Source organism: Homalodisca vitripennis, chromosome X (assembly GCF_021130785.1).
Source record: "Homalodisca vitripennis isolate AUS2020 chromosome X, UT_GWSS_2.1, whole genome shotgun sequence".
Classification (NCBI taxonomy): domain Eukaryota; kingdom Metazoa; phylum Arthropoda; class Insecta; order Hemiptera; family Cicadellidae; genus Homalodisca; species Homalodisca vitripennis.
This window is the reverse complement of record NC_060215.1, coordinates 97,105,291-97,119,645: the sequence shown is the minus strand read 5'-3', so window position 1 is coordinate 97,119,645 and position 14,355 is coordinate 97,105,291.

Here is a 14,355-nt window from a genome sequence, read left to right as displayed (position 1 = left end):
AGACATAAAAACAGTTTTTTCTATACACGTCGTAAGTCATTGTTTTAAAATTCACGACTAAGTCCACCCCAAATAAAAAGAAACAATTTTATTATAATGATAAAAAGGTGAAATAATGCATGGCTAAGCATAATGTTCATGTTATACAAACAAATTCACGCAAACCCACACACAGTTAACAGTATACATTGCATAGCAAACCTCAGTTTTCATATCTACATTTTTTACTCATCACACATCAAGGCCACTTGCAAACTTACATAATTCAAACCTCATTCGATTCGTGCCAATTACGTCAACTTCTAGCGCTGGAGTTTCCTCATCGCGTGGTCTCCCAGTTGAATGCCAGAAACTCATCAACACTGTATACAGCGTTTGACGTCAGGTGGAAATACATATAAACACACATACATACGTGTTTGTGTGTGTATATATATATATATATATATATATAAAATTTATTTAACAGAATTATATTGTATATCCAATTTTTGCCAAGGTAATATATTATAGCCTCATGTATTGTAGGATATCTTATCTATACTCTTTGAAAGAATAAAGGTTTTTCAAGTACAGAAAGTCTTTATCACTACTACTTGGATACGGTTTAAAATTTTTACTAATACGTGTATTTATTATTTTGCTTTAAATTGCTTAACATATATAGGAAATTAGTTATACGAAAAGTAAAATATTACGGTAAATCTAAATTTATCTATTTCATAGATCTTATATTGCCGCATAAATAGGTTTCATTGTTGTTTACCAAAAACATTTTCTCCGGTAGGGTTCAAACGAGTGGATTCGAATACTTCGTAGGTGAAAAATCGAAGATATTATTGCTAAAAAAAATATATATATATAAACTAAGAGTACGCCTCACAAAGTGAGAATTTTGTAAGCCTACTGAATGACAGGCTTCAATGAGGCTCAGCCAGATTTCATGGTTGAACATGCATAAACATTTACTCAATCTAGTCTCTGTAGAGTGGAGTGTCAATTAAAATAATCATTCGTTTGAATTATACACTCACATATTTGACCACTAAATTACTTTTGCGAGCAGTCTCTAAATAATAAAAGTTCAGGTAAGCTAGCGAGGACAGTACCAAGCAGGATTGCGTAGAATTAGTCTATATATTTTTCTTCTACTGAATGAATAAGCTATATATGATAAAGCGCCACATGTTAAAATCTCATATAGTGTACTCAAGCTGCTTATAATAGATTTATACTGCTATTTACCGCTGTTATCATGGTTACGTCTAAGACCCAGTTAATATATTTGCTAAAACTCAGACATATCCCAAAGAGTAATATGCACCATCATCGAACTCAGAGTTGCCTGTATGGAAATTAAGTTTTTTTATAAGATATCACGCCTATATTTGTAATAGTTGTTGTGATATTGTGTTGACAGACAGGCAGACGGACGGAAATGAAATTTTTTAAGGCGTGGAAGTGATAGGCTTCGTTAACGGTCGTTATTTAAAACTGATATGACCTTATTGGTTTTTAAAATTAAAGTTCCAGAAGAGTGTCATTCCTTCTAAAATGAAACATAATAAATTAATAACTCAAAATTAAGTGTTTTTATTTTATTATTACAATTGCATTGTGTTTGACGCATGCCTTTGACTTGACACGGCTCTACTGACAGCAACACCCTGTCTTGTATTGATAACACATTAATTTTCTCTGTCATATGTCAATGTCTTTTACACCTGGAAACCGTCCTTGTTGTATTACGTTACACTTTTCTACGTATTTTACCATAGCTAAAAATACTATTTTTAAATCTATTACCAATACGTCAAAATACGTAATCACAAGTTTAATGTAATAAATTTTAATAAATCTTATGATCTTTCGTAGATAAAAAAGGTTTGTATACGTAATTTTCTACTTCCTTGAATAATTTTTCTAGAAACGTATTTTTTAATCATGAAGCGAAATGAAACAGATACTTTGATCAGAATTTATTTCTCACTTTGAGGGATGCCAGATTCTGGAAATACCGGTTTATGAAAAACTCCAGTCTCTAAAAGGTACGTGCTCATTGAAAGGTCATGGCTTCTGGAAGGTCCTGGTTTCTGCGAGATTTCGTCAACTATGTGTGTTCCCTACCATATTAAAACGTCGAACAGTATGATATATTTGAGCTATTGGGCTTTGAAAACATGATTTAGGAGGGTAAAGGAACGCTTCAAATCATAGGCATTCTGTATCCGTGAAACCATCTGGTCTCTACAGGCTCTTTCCTCTGTAAGGTCATGGCCTTTGGAATGACCTGGTCTGTAAATGTTTGTTGAATCCTAGATTACTCAATTTCTATATGTTCCAAGTACCTAGAAAATCCTAATAAACGAATATATGGAAGCTTCATGCTTCTAAAAGTATTCTGGTTTTAGGAACTTAGAGCTCCGTAGGAATGCCTCTATTTTCAAGGAAGCATACTAAAGGCTACTTTCTCCGAGCTTCTGAGTTTGAGATGTCGTGGCTATTTAAGGCACAAGGTCTCTACCAGATGTCACCCTACGAGCTCCTAAAACCTGAGAGTTCCTAGTTCCTTGGAAAATTGGTCTCTAGGTGATCATAGCCCTAAAAAGAAAGAGTCTGAGAGGCTCTGTCTCTTACATCATATGTAGGTAAAACCAGTACCTAGCAATATTAAAATGACCAGTTAAACATATCTTAGATATATATGTTGCCCAAAATGTATTATCAGTGAAGGATACTTACAAAAAGCCCTAAATGAAGTTGGTTACTAGTTGATCCACTACAATGTATAAAATATGCAAAACGTGGTTCAGACACATAACCGCTGTGTCCAGGAACTGAGAAGTATAATCAAGGGAAAGATGCGAGTATTATTGTTGTGGTACTTTGTTGTGGTAAGCTGCTTAACGGTGGCAATCTGCTCCAGTAACAAAATAACGGTGACATACTACAGTTGCCGACTTTTTTTCAACAACTTTTCTTATAGACAATTAGTTACAAAAACACTTACTCAATACAATTTATTGTTACATATTACTGGTGTTTTATTGAACTCTAAACACACAATCTTACCAATAGGGTTAGAATAACATAATTACCTTTTATAAACATATAAAGAAAACGCAGCATTACTTATAAGATATTTATATGCAATTTGATCGGAAAATTTTAGTTTTCAATACTTTTACGATAAAAAATTAACTTTAGAGAACTACGTTTAATTTAGTTTTATTAGCACTATTACTATATTGTGCAACTTATATAACTTGTTGCATTTATGTGTAAAAGTGAACAATTTAATCACATTGAAAATGTTCAAACTTAATCATAATTTATATCTTTCATAATATTTTTCAAAAAGTAAAAAATAAAACGTGGATGTAGTATAGATGAATAATCTTTATAATGAACCACACTGTGATATAGAAAATTTTTATATTATAAATCTATGCATTTTAGCCGATGGTCACTAATACAATGCTACATATTTTTCTCCTATTGTTGTAGCAGTTTAAACTTAATAATAAATTAAATATACCTATTTGATTATACACATACCGGTAGTTTATTTTAATTGGTCTCTATTCAATAAGTGATAATATGATAAAAAAAGTTACCTAACGATCCCTGTTCTTGTTATTTTCGCTTTTATGCCCGATACAGGTTTCGACGTCGAACCATGATCGCGTCAGCTTACAAAAAGATATGCAGGAGACAATTTATTTCCTAACATTATATATTCAAATAGATTCTTAAAATTACGTTGCATATGGTGGACCAACCAAGGTACAATGCGATTTTCAATGCTTGCGTGTATTTATACCTTTAATATATCATCTATCAACCTCTCAGAACTATCTCTAGTTATCAAATTTTAACTAGTTTCTTCCATTGACAACGCTGTTAGTTACATATTTTAATTACATACTGCTTCCATCGCGTTTATAAGGGTTTATAAATTTAATAATCTAATTTACTATTCGTTTTAAATTCTAATATTGAAATAATAGGAAATAAAATTCATTGTGGCTGTTTTAGTGGAAAATAATTTAGTAAAAGAACTGTTTCAGTATTAAGTTACTATTTAATAGTAGACATATAGTTTGGACTTGTTATACTTAAAAAGTCCTTTATACTTCAAATAGGTATTGTTGTATGTTACATCACAATATAAATTTAGTATTTCCTAAAATGTAACTTTATACCTACTGTTTCTTATATTTATAAAGATGGTTTAGTTTCAAAGGGTGGCCAGCGTTGCAGTGCAAATACAAAAACAATACATTTCAACATTGCAAAGCTCCTGGAGTAAGGTAAGGAAGACAGGACTGTTAGTGTTTTCCTATTTGTTATTGTGCTCATGCGGTAATCTTCAAAGAAACCATAAATAGCCTGGCATTCTTACACAAATATTTCTCAATTCAAAGGACTATAGTGGATTATTCTTGTAAAAGTGGATCTATAAATAAATTTTAAAGAAAAAAAGTGTATTATTAAGTAATTAAGCAGATCAAAGTTTAGAGTCTTTAAAATCAGTATTCATAAAGAAAAAATAGCCTAGGGGTCAAGAACCAATTTGCACTGAATGAGCACATAAACTAGGTTTTCTCGAATTCGTCAAAGGAATTTTGTTTCTTTAATAAATCTCTTTTCAATGACGCTAGTTTAAGTGGAGGTTTAAATATCAGGGTATCAAATGGTCAGAAAACAATTTTTTCTCATATAAAAGTTTTTACCAAGATACACTTAAAAAACCGCCACACACATTATTGTATTTATAACACCGTCGGGTAACTACATAAAAAGGCATAAAGGTGACAATTTACGTCTTTGTATACGGTTAGCTAACTTTGATTTTAATATTTATTTACGTATCTAACGGTTGGTTTTGAAGGTGCTGAACTATAAAACTAATTATATAATAAAGAATTTTGATATCCTAGCATTTAGACCTCAACCAAAAGTAGCATGGTTAATGATTAACCTCTTTCTCAGGAAAAATATCCTGTTAATCTGGAAGTAGATTACAAGGGCTGGTAGTAGATGTTTTACATCGAACATGGTTTTGTGAAGATTATTTCATATTTCTTACCCATATAGTACAGACAAACGATAGTAACCGAGTAATAACAATGCTCCAGGAATGTAATCGTCTGTTATGGTAACAGGTATCAAAATATAATCATGTTTTGCAACATTAATACTAATACGCCCTCCTGTAGACTGTGCGGGGGAACAGTGACAACACCTAGTTGTCGTGACTAAGCTTTTAAAGCGCGGCTTTCCACCCTGTTCTCTTAGCCTTACTGGCTGTACCGTACATTCTCGTTTGTTTTATATGCGTTATATTTAAATAAAATTATAAATATTTATTGAGTAAACTAAAATAATAAAATTTACTTCCAAATTTGTATATATATATATATAGACCTATATATGCATATAATACGTTAATACTAAACAAAAATACAAATAAAATTAAAAAATAAATAAACAAAAATTAAATATTTTTATCAGAGTAGAATAAAATGTGAATTGTTGAGTTGGTTCAAAAGATTCTCAGGAATATCAACCAAATTTAAAGGGCTACTTTCAGTAAAGCCTCTGCCCGTAACTGTTGACAGTTTGTAAAAAATTACATTTAGGCTCACTCTTTAAATGTGGATGACAACTTTAAAAGCATACATCTTAGTTGTAACTATAAAAACATACCAGCCATTGAAATCGCAAAAACCTTTCTCCAATAACATAATATTGACAGTTATTTTTGTATGTAATTCTTTTGAGAAACATCAAAATTCAATAAAAGAAAGTGTAAATTTCAATTTACATAAATGTATGGGTAAAATATAAAATTGGAATTAAATAACTACTAGAGTTATGGTTATTGTAATGAATGTATTATAGATTTAAATCTAGCCTAAATAAAAATTTAGCAATTTAAGCGATATCTCAGTCAATGTGTACCGCATATAAATACAACTGAATGAGGTTTCGCGCGGGTGTCCGGGAGTGGTGTGTCAGGGTGGGAGATGGATCAAAGGTGACAGTACCACAACAACCATACATGATTAATTGTAGGCTAGAAGAATTGGCAGTCTTTAACAAAATCCTATGCCACAGAAATTTTCGGAAATAATTTGGAGAAATACATTTAACAAGTACCATCTTGCAGAGGGGATAATCTACCGGGATTGTAGTGGCTGCATTTAAAGTGGCAATATAGTGAATTATACCTTCAGAAGTCATCTTTATCGTTCTCTGCAGTGAAATTGAAATATCGTATCTCTTAAGTCGTTCTATCCATTGAACGTTAAATATAGAGTTTGCCGACTCGGTTATTTACTGAACTTCAAACATCAAATGTGTCAACCCGTTCTATGCAGTGGACTTAAAATATCGAATGCTCCAACCTGTTATATGCAGTAAAAATGAAATATCGAATCAGTTTAAACTTTCTACGCAGCTGACCTGAAATGTCCAATCTTTCATATCGTTCAATACAGTGAAATATCGAATTTTTAAAGCCGTTCTATGCAGTGAAATTGAAATGTCGATTCTTTCTACCAGCCCTATGCATTAAACTTGAAATATAGAATCTGTCAACCCGTTTTATGCAGTGAACATAAAGTATCGAATTTAACAATTATGGTTGATGGCGAAAAGTTCCTCATATTTAATATATCTTCAATTGAGCAAAATAATCTTAGAGACCAATAAAACTAGTAATAATATAAATGTTTAAATTAAATCATTCTCGTATTTTCACACAAACAAACCATTCAACATCATAATACTGTGGCTGTTTGACATTTCCGCCAACTTGTAAAGCTGGCTAAGTATTTTAGTCTAATTAAGAATGGTAATAGGGATTACAACAGTTTCACATATATTGGTCGGCGAACATCAATGTAACCACAACCATGACTTGGCCCGCTCTAGAGTGGTTGGTCCACGGAAACTTTGTTGTTGTACTTCGGTTTATGTAGCCTGTGATGGGAAATTATTATATACAAGTAGGTGAAGAATCCTAATTATATTATCACGACATGAGGTAAAAGACGACTTGCATGCAGAATTAAATTGAATTCAACTTCAGCAGAAGTCAGAGTTAACAGCTTAGTTTACGACTTTATCAATTACAACTTGTTGAATTGGTGCAGCTGGTTGTTGACTTTATAATACGTTTACCTTTCTTGTTTTCCTTCTTTCTAATTTCAGGTTAATGGTGGTTGTAAATTAGCAACAAGTCCAAAATTCTACTAATGTATTTCCATGATAATCCTAAAGGTGAATTTGCCGTGAATCAAGTTATTAATCGTTTAAATTTCATGTTGTTTGCATTCAGTACGAACTAAGTTTTTTTAATGCTAAAGTTCTTATGTAACTTCTACACTATTGCTCGAAACTTTAAATAGTTGATTTTCAGCTTTCCAGTAACAAAATGAATATATTTAACTATAAATGGCTATGCTGATAGGTTTAATGCGATTCTTACTGATGTAAAATCATATATAGTAGAAGGAAAATAAGAGAATAATTTAATGTATCGTTGAATATTTTATGCATTTTAATCACAAACTTATAATTAAAATATCTTCTAGAGGTAATATAACTAATTAAAACTTCAGACATCAGTAGATGAAACTTTTAAACTATTTACGAAACTTTGTAAAAATTACTAGTTCATTAATAGTTTTCTTATGTGGTGTATTAGTTAAAGTTTTGTAAAGTAACAAGTTTTGTCATGTTTATTAACCTTCATTGAATAATTTAAAACGGAATTAAAAATCAAATATCGTTTTATTGTTAAGTGGAAATTTATTATTATATCCCAGTTCAAAAATATATCTTCAGTGTAGTTTTAAAGTTTGCGACAAGTGAATAAACATGAGTACAATAAAGCAGAGATTTAAAGGTACACACAGGATCTTGTTGCAAATCGACTCTTCCTTGTATTTACTCAGAATAGTACAAATTTGACGGTCGACATTGGATGCAATGAACAATATGTCTTAATTCAGAAAAGATTGAATTTATGCTTTTGTGCTCTCTTAATGGAACTATTTATTTTGAATCTCTCAATTAAAGGGTTCTTTAAATCTCTTAAATCTCTCACTCCGCGAAGGTCATCACGTGATATAATGAAGATTTAGATAATTCCATCAATACGTATGTGTTCATCTATATAATTGAAGTGTAATCTCTCATGCTGTATCTGCAATGGTTAAAACGCATGAAGCTGCCCCATTGGACCAGACTTGGCGATTTATTTTACGCACGAAGTTTTATTATTGTACGTGGGCACAGTAATAATAATACGATAACACTTCACGATAACATTATTAACTTTTTATTAGGTTTGAAATTAATTATTAATTATTTTTTTAACGCGCCAAAACGAATAACTTTTTTAAACTTTAGTAAACTGTATCTCCTGTACTAGTAAGTTAAACAAAACTGCCAAGAATAAAAACGTTAAACAATTATTTATGTTAAAAACTACAAGAACCTATTATTTAATTTAATATTTATCTATTAAAAAGGTAGGTTGAGTCTTTAGTAAAATTTTATTTAAATTAGTAGTTTTTAAGATATTAATTGAGACATGGTTAAAACGAACACCACAAATAATTTAAATTTCGTAATCTGGTAAGCTGAAAAGGATACTTAATTCATCTATGTGAACGTAATGTATAAGTTTATATTTATTAAAACTATGAAAGATCTTGCATGTCTGTAGATAATATTTTATTGCAAACAAATGATATTCCAAACAGAGTTTTTAGCATAGTCTGCATATTCATATTAGTTTGGTATACATTAATTATCATTATATGAGAATAAAGGGTACAAAAATTTACAAATACAACACATTTTGTAATTAAAATAAAGGCATTTAAATTTTATTTTATATTAGTAAAAATTACAGAGAAAAATCTAAGATATCTCGTTATTAAACCTCAAATAAAAATCATTCATATTACCATCTTGCGGATAAATTATTTTAAGAAAAAGGCCAATTTTAAACCGTATGCATACCATGCTCATGGATTACTTGCCTGTGCGAGGAAATTAACATAGAGTAACAACGGTATATATAAGGTTGGCAGTGTTTTATAAAATGTTAAAAGTCATAAACAATATTTGAACCTTGGCTATCACAAAGTCAGATCCCATGTCCGACGAAAAGTTCGAATCACCGTTCAACCACTTTGCGTAATATCCTTTCACAGTCTTCAACGATTCGTTTATTGATCTAATTGACCAATAATTTTTTGGCGCACCTGAATACTCGCCTATAATATGGTTTTATTGCCTTGAAAGATCATCCATAGATTTATCGGACCATTAGTTTGTTTCACTGATTCTACCACTCACTTGAAGAACCTTTCCGATTGTTCATTGTCTTACAATGTTGATACAATTATGTAACCTATACATTATTTGTTTGACTCATCTGACAGACCAACTGGCTATTATTGCCTTGAACGATTCTTTCTCTGAAGGATCTAATCAACAACTGGTTCGGTAGACACTAACATTACCTTGACAGACTCGCTTATCAATACTGTGTAATCTTCATATTTTTCTTACTGGTTATAAAATACCAATGTCATTACATTTATCTTTCAGTCTCAAAAAACAATAAAGTTAAATTTATTATAACCTTCTGTTTACAAAGAACATAATTAATATTTTTACAACCAATTGTTATGAAGAACATGAACTGCGTTTCTAATCGAAACGTCCTAAAAACCTATTTTAATTTCTTATAAATATTTACTGGAGTTTTCAAAGTAGTTAATGAGTTCAAAACAGATACATTTTGGTTTTAAAATAATGCTATAAAATAATGTTTTTATCAGAACAAATTTTATTATTCGTAAGTGAATTACATAGCATTGCTGAGACTGTAAACTAACTGAACATGCTCCACTAATTAACCCTCGTATAATCAAGTTGAGTATACATTTTACCTTGGAAAATCATTTGTTGCAACCGATGAGATTCGTATAAACTTTAAGTCGTTTAATGGGTCTAATATTCATATTTTCATTTCATTATTTTAGGTTCTCTGTACCCATTAAATAAAATAAGCGTTACATTTTTTAGGGTAATTATATTTCATCTAAGCAAAAACCTTAGTTTTATAACAATCAACGCGTTTCACAGAAATTAAAAACTTATAACCATAAATAAGGCGGACATTATTAAATGTATATTAAACCAAACATTACCCAGATATAACAGATAAAAAACAGATTTTACATTGCCAAGACTCTAGAAACAGTACCAATTCTAGCCTTTCTGGAAAGACGTCATTAATTAGCCGTACAATATTTCAATGTCCCCAGCACCAGGGCAGTCCTCCCCTTGCTTGTATTGTCACATCCTTCCTGTCACAAATCATCTCACTGTGGTAAATGTGAGTAATATTGCGTCTTATATATATTAAATGTAAGCGATTTAAACATAAGTTTTCATCAAGCACAAGATGTATTCATTATACTCGTATGTTTGTAATCTGCACTTTTTTCATGAACGTAAAACCGCTTAGGCTAAATCTCAAAACATTATTACAACCAATTACACCTTCAGGGTGTATATATTTAGCAAAATAAAAATAATTTAAATTATTACTCTTAAAACTTTGATTTATCAAAACGCTAATACGTGAGTAACTGGGTTTTTGGAGGACGAGAATTTTACTACTTAGAATGATTACGATTTCTTGTAAGACACTTCAATTTAAATAGTGGAATACATCAACTTAGTCTTAAACTTCTACGAGATTAAGAGAAGACTAAAAACATCCGACTTCTTCGTGCAGATCCTTCAGCAAATTTAGGTTACACCAATGCTGAGACTGTAAACTAACTGAACATGCTCTGCTGATTAACCCTCGTATAACTGTGACTCTGTGCATATAAAACCATGAAGGATAACATTGTATATCTGGCAAAACTACCCATCTGTTTTTTTTTATTTATTGGCCCCCTGGGGGCACGTTCCATCAATGTCTTTTATAAACTAGTACCATAATAATAAATAATGATCAACGAACAATCACTTATGTAAAAACTTTTAGTTCAGACATGCGTACGATATCAAAATTACATTATATTAATTGGAGTTTGATCAAGTTAACTGTAAAATCACAGCATTTATGATTTGCACGCTTCAAAATAGAAATATACCTGATACCTATTCACTTCACACTTAGTTTCCTGTAGAACAACTGGAATATTATAGTCATATGGATTTTAAACACAGCAAATTATTTTTTGATAATTTATGACCTTTGAAAGATATCACAATCTCCTGATCTAGATTCTAGTAATTGGAATATAAAGTCTAAAGAGATGTATTTTACTTCATAATGTTTGAAGATGAAACAGTAATATTTGAAATGTTTTATTTCACTGTGTACGAGGTAATACAGATGAAGTACATTGTATTTTAGGTGAAATTACAGTACTTATAATTTAATAGAGGGATGACTTATAATTGGATTGTGTCTCTCAAGTTTTATTTACAGGGTCAGTCAGTTAGATCAATGAACGTTCGATTTAATGAATAAGTATAGTCGGCCATTATCGATAATGTTATTGATCGTCAAATCGATTCATATATATATATATATATATATATATATATATATATATATAGAAATTTTAAGGGTGTGATACAGTATTTTTCTCAAATGTTTTTTGAGCCGGCCAAACCAAAATATTGGCCAATAAAAATTATTAAATATAAAATTTAAAAATTTAAGGACGTATTTTAAGCGTTTAGTTAAACGGCGGTTCTTTCTATTGCGTCGGATTGTAAATTTGAGTTCTAAAAGCTCGGACTTAAATCCAGTATATCACCTTTGCCCTTTTTATCAACACTTGTACTTTTCAATATACCAGTTCTTCTTCTTATAATATATGCTAAGTTTCTTGCAGAAGACAGTGGTCAATGTGCATGGGCTGAGAAGGGAACAGGACGTGTTATAACAGAAACATAATTTACATTAACATTCATTATAATACATTGTTCGAAAGTAATATTATGTGTTTTGAATACTCAAACTGAAAAGTTAACCCTTCGCGCACTGTTGACAAATATAACCGCCAATATTTACTTTGCTCAAAACGCTGTTGACAAATATATTCGCTTTTAAACATTGAGGTTATTATTGGGAGTAAGTAGTTCCCAGTTTTGCCGGTGGAGTGCAGCAACTGCTGGAGTATTTATCCCTCAATAGAAAAGCACAGTAATAGTTGTCCCCGCCTCCCGGTTTTTCTCCAAGCTGCAAAATGGCAGCGCACTACCCATGCTACTGCCTGTTTTTGCCAGACACAAGCGCTACTGACGAACTAACTCGCCGGTTTAGTTCGTTCGCGGACTGCGAGTGGAACTGTTGTGTTTACGTTGTCAAATTGGTTTTTGACAAATTGGGAAGATGTGTTGTGTGTACACGCATCGGTTTTACGCAAGGAGACCATTTACGTGTGCGAGACATGCACCCGGATACGTGCTTCAAGACGTACCACACGTTGACGTTATCTTGAACACCGTGATGGCTAATTTTAGATCTTTTTATACCCATTAATGTTTTATTTTAATTGTATCATATACATACTATACATATAATATACTATAATATAATATTATACACGATAGTTAAATTTCGTTCAACATTTCGTTAAATTTGGTGTATTTATATTGTTTTATAATTTAAATAAACGTATTAAAAAAATTATACTTTTTTCGTTCCCAAAAGTCTTTTTATATGGTAACAAACTCAAATACAACATTAGCGTTGACTTTATGGAAAAAAAAATTTTGAGGTATATGTAGCGTTTGGGTATGGTGCGTCCCAAATTGCCGTAGCGCGGGAAGGGTTAATGTATAAATATTTTAAGAACAGAAGTTTTAACAATAAAACCTTAATATAAATAAATCACTTATATTATTATGAGGAATTTTATTTTGGTTTTCTATTATTCATAAAAGCGTTTCTTCGTTGTTTTGGATCAAATTATTTTGTGGATTTTTATTTATTTAAATAAATAAAAAGCTACTTACTTACAGAGCATGGTCTTCATCACTTTAAATCAAAGAACTCAAATTTGGCCCTGCCGTTTATTCGAGTTTCATACTTTTGGCTGTTTTTTTGAGAGCGTCAATGTGGGTAATGGCTTGTCACAGTAAATATATTCCAAATCAGTTATTTATTAATTGATTTAAATAATTTTTATGTTACAATTTGATTTTAATAGCCACCTATTTTAAAATATTAAAAATACTATCGTATATGTTTTTTAATTAACGGGTCTGGGTACCATAAACATTTCACCTAAATTTGATAGCATTTAATCTTTTATAAAAAGAAATGGAAAACTGATCTCCGGACAACTATGCTCAGTTTAATGTTTGTGTTTGTTGTTGAAATGTCTTTGTCTTGAACTAAGCAATAATGTGATCTAATAGTGTCAATGGAGTTGGGGGGCATACCACATTTTTTTTACATGTACCGTATAAATTGTGAAAGGTATTTTGTCTGCACACGTTATGATATTCAAAAACTATTTTTTAAATAGAAAGAATATATTTCAATCCATCTAATCTGATCCAAACTTATTAAGACAGCTTGCACAAGATAAATCATATTATTATTCCACATTCAGCCACTTCTAATTCTTAATTTTTAATCCGCTGTGTTTAGTTCATCATTTTTGTATGGTTATATGCTGTGATTAATACTTTTAATGTTAAAAATATAAGATAAATAAATGAAATAAACTTTTTTCTTTTTTGAGAATACATGTTTGTATGTTATATATAGATATTTTAAACAGTATAGTTATATACAATGTTAACATTATTTTAAGAAATATTTTGATAGAGGCTTTAATTCAAAATTATTTCTACTTATTTAAAAACTTACCTCCCATTTTATTTCTCTAAACACTTTAAATCACGAAAAACACTTCAAAGCCTCTCTGGAATGGCAATAAGTCCAGGCACTTGTCGAATATAAATCAACCGTCTTCTGAGGTCGTCTTACATGTGGAATGAGTGCTTGGACAAATTATGAAGCACAGTAAAATTCTGAAGTAAAACTAAAAATTACTATCGATAAGACTACAATCCGTAGAGAGATACATATCTTAAGTATATTGGGGGGATAAAGTAAAGTGAACTTGTTACTCTTTAATTAACTACTACTCAAAATAGATTTAGAATATAAGGGTTAAAGATCATAATAATTTATGAATTTTATGAACCTAACCACGTTTACATATCTTAAAAATTGCGGTAGTTGAAACTGTTGTAAAATATCGGTTATAACACATATTC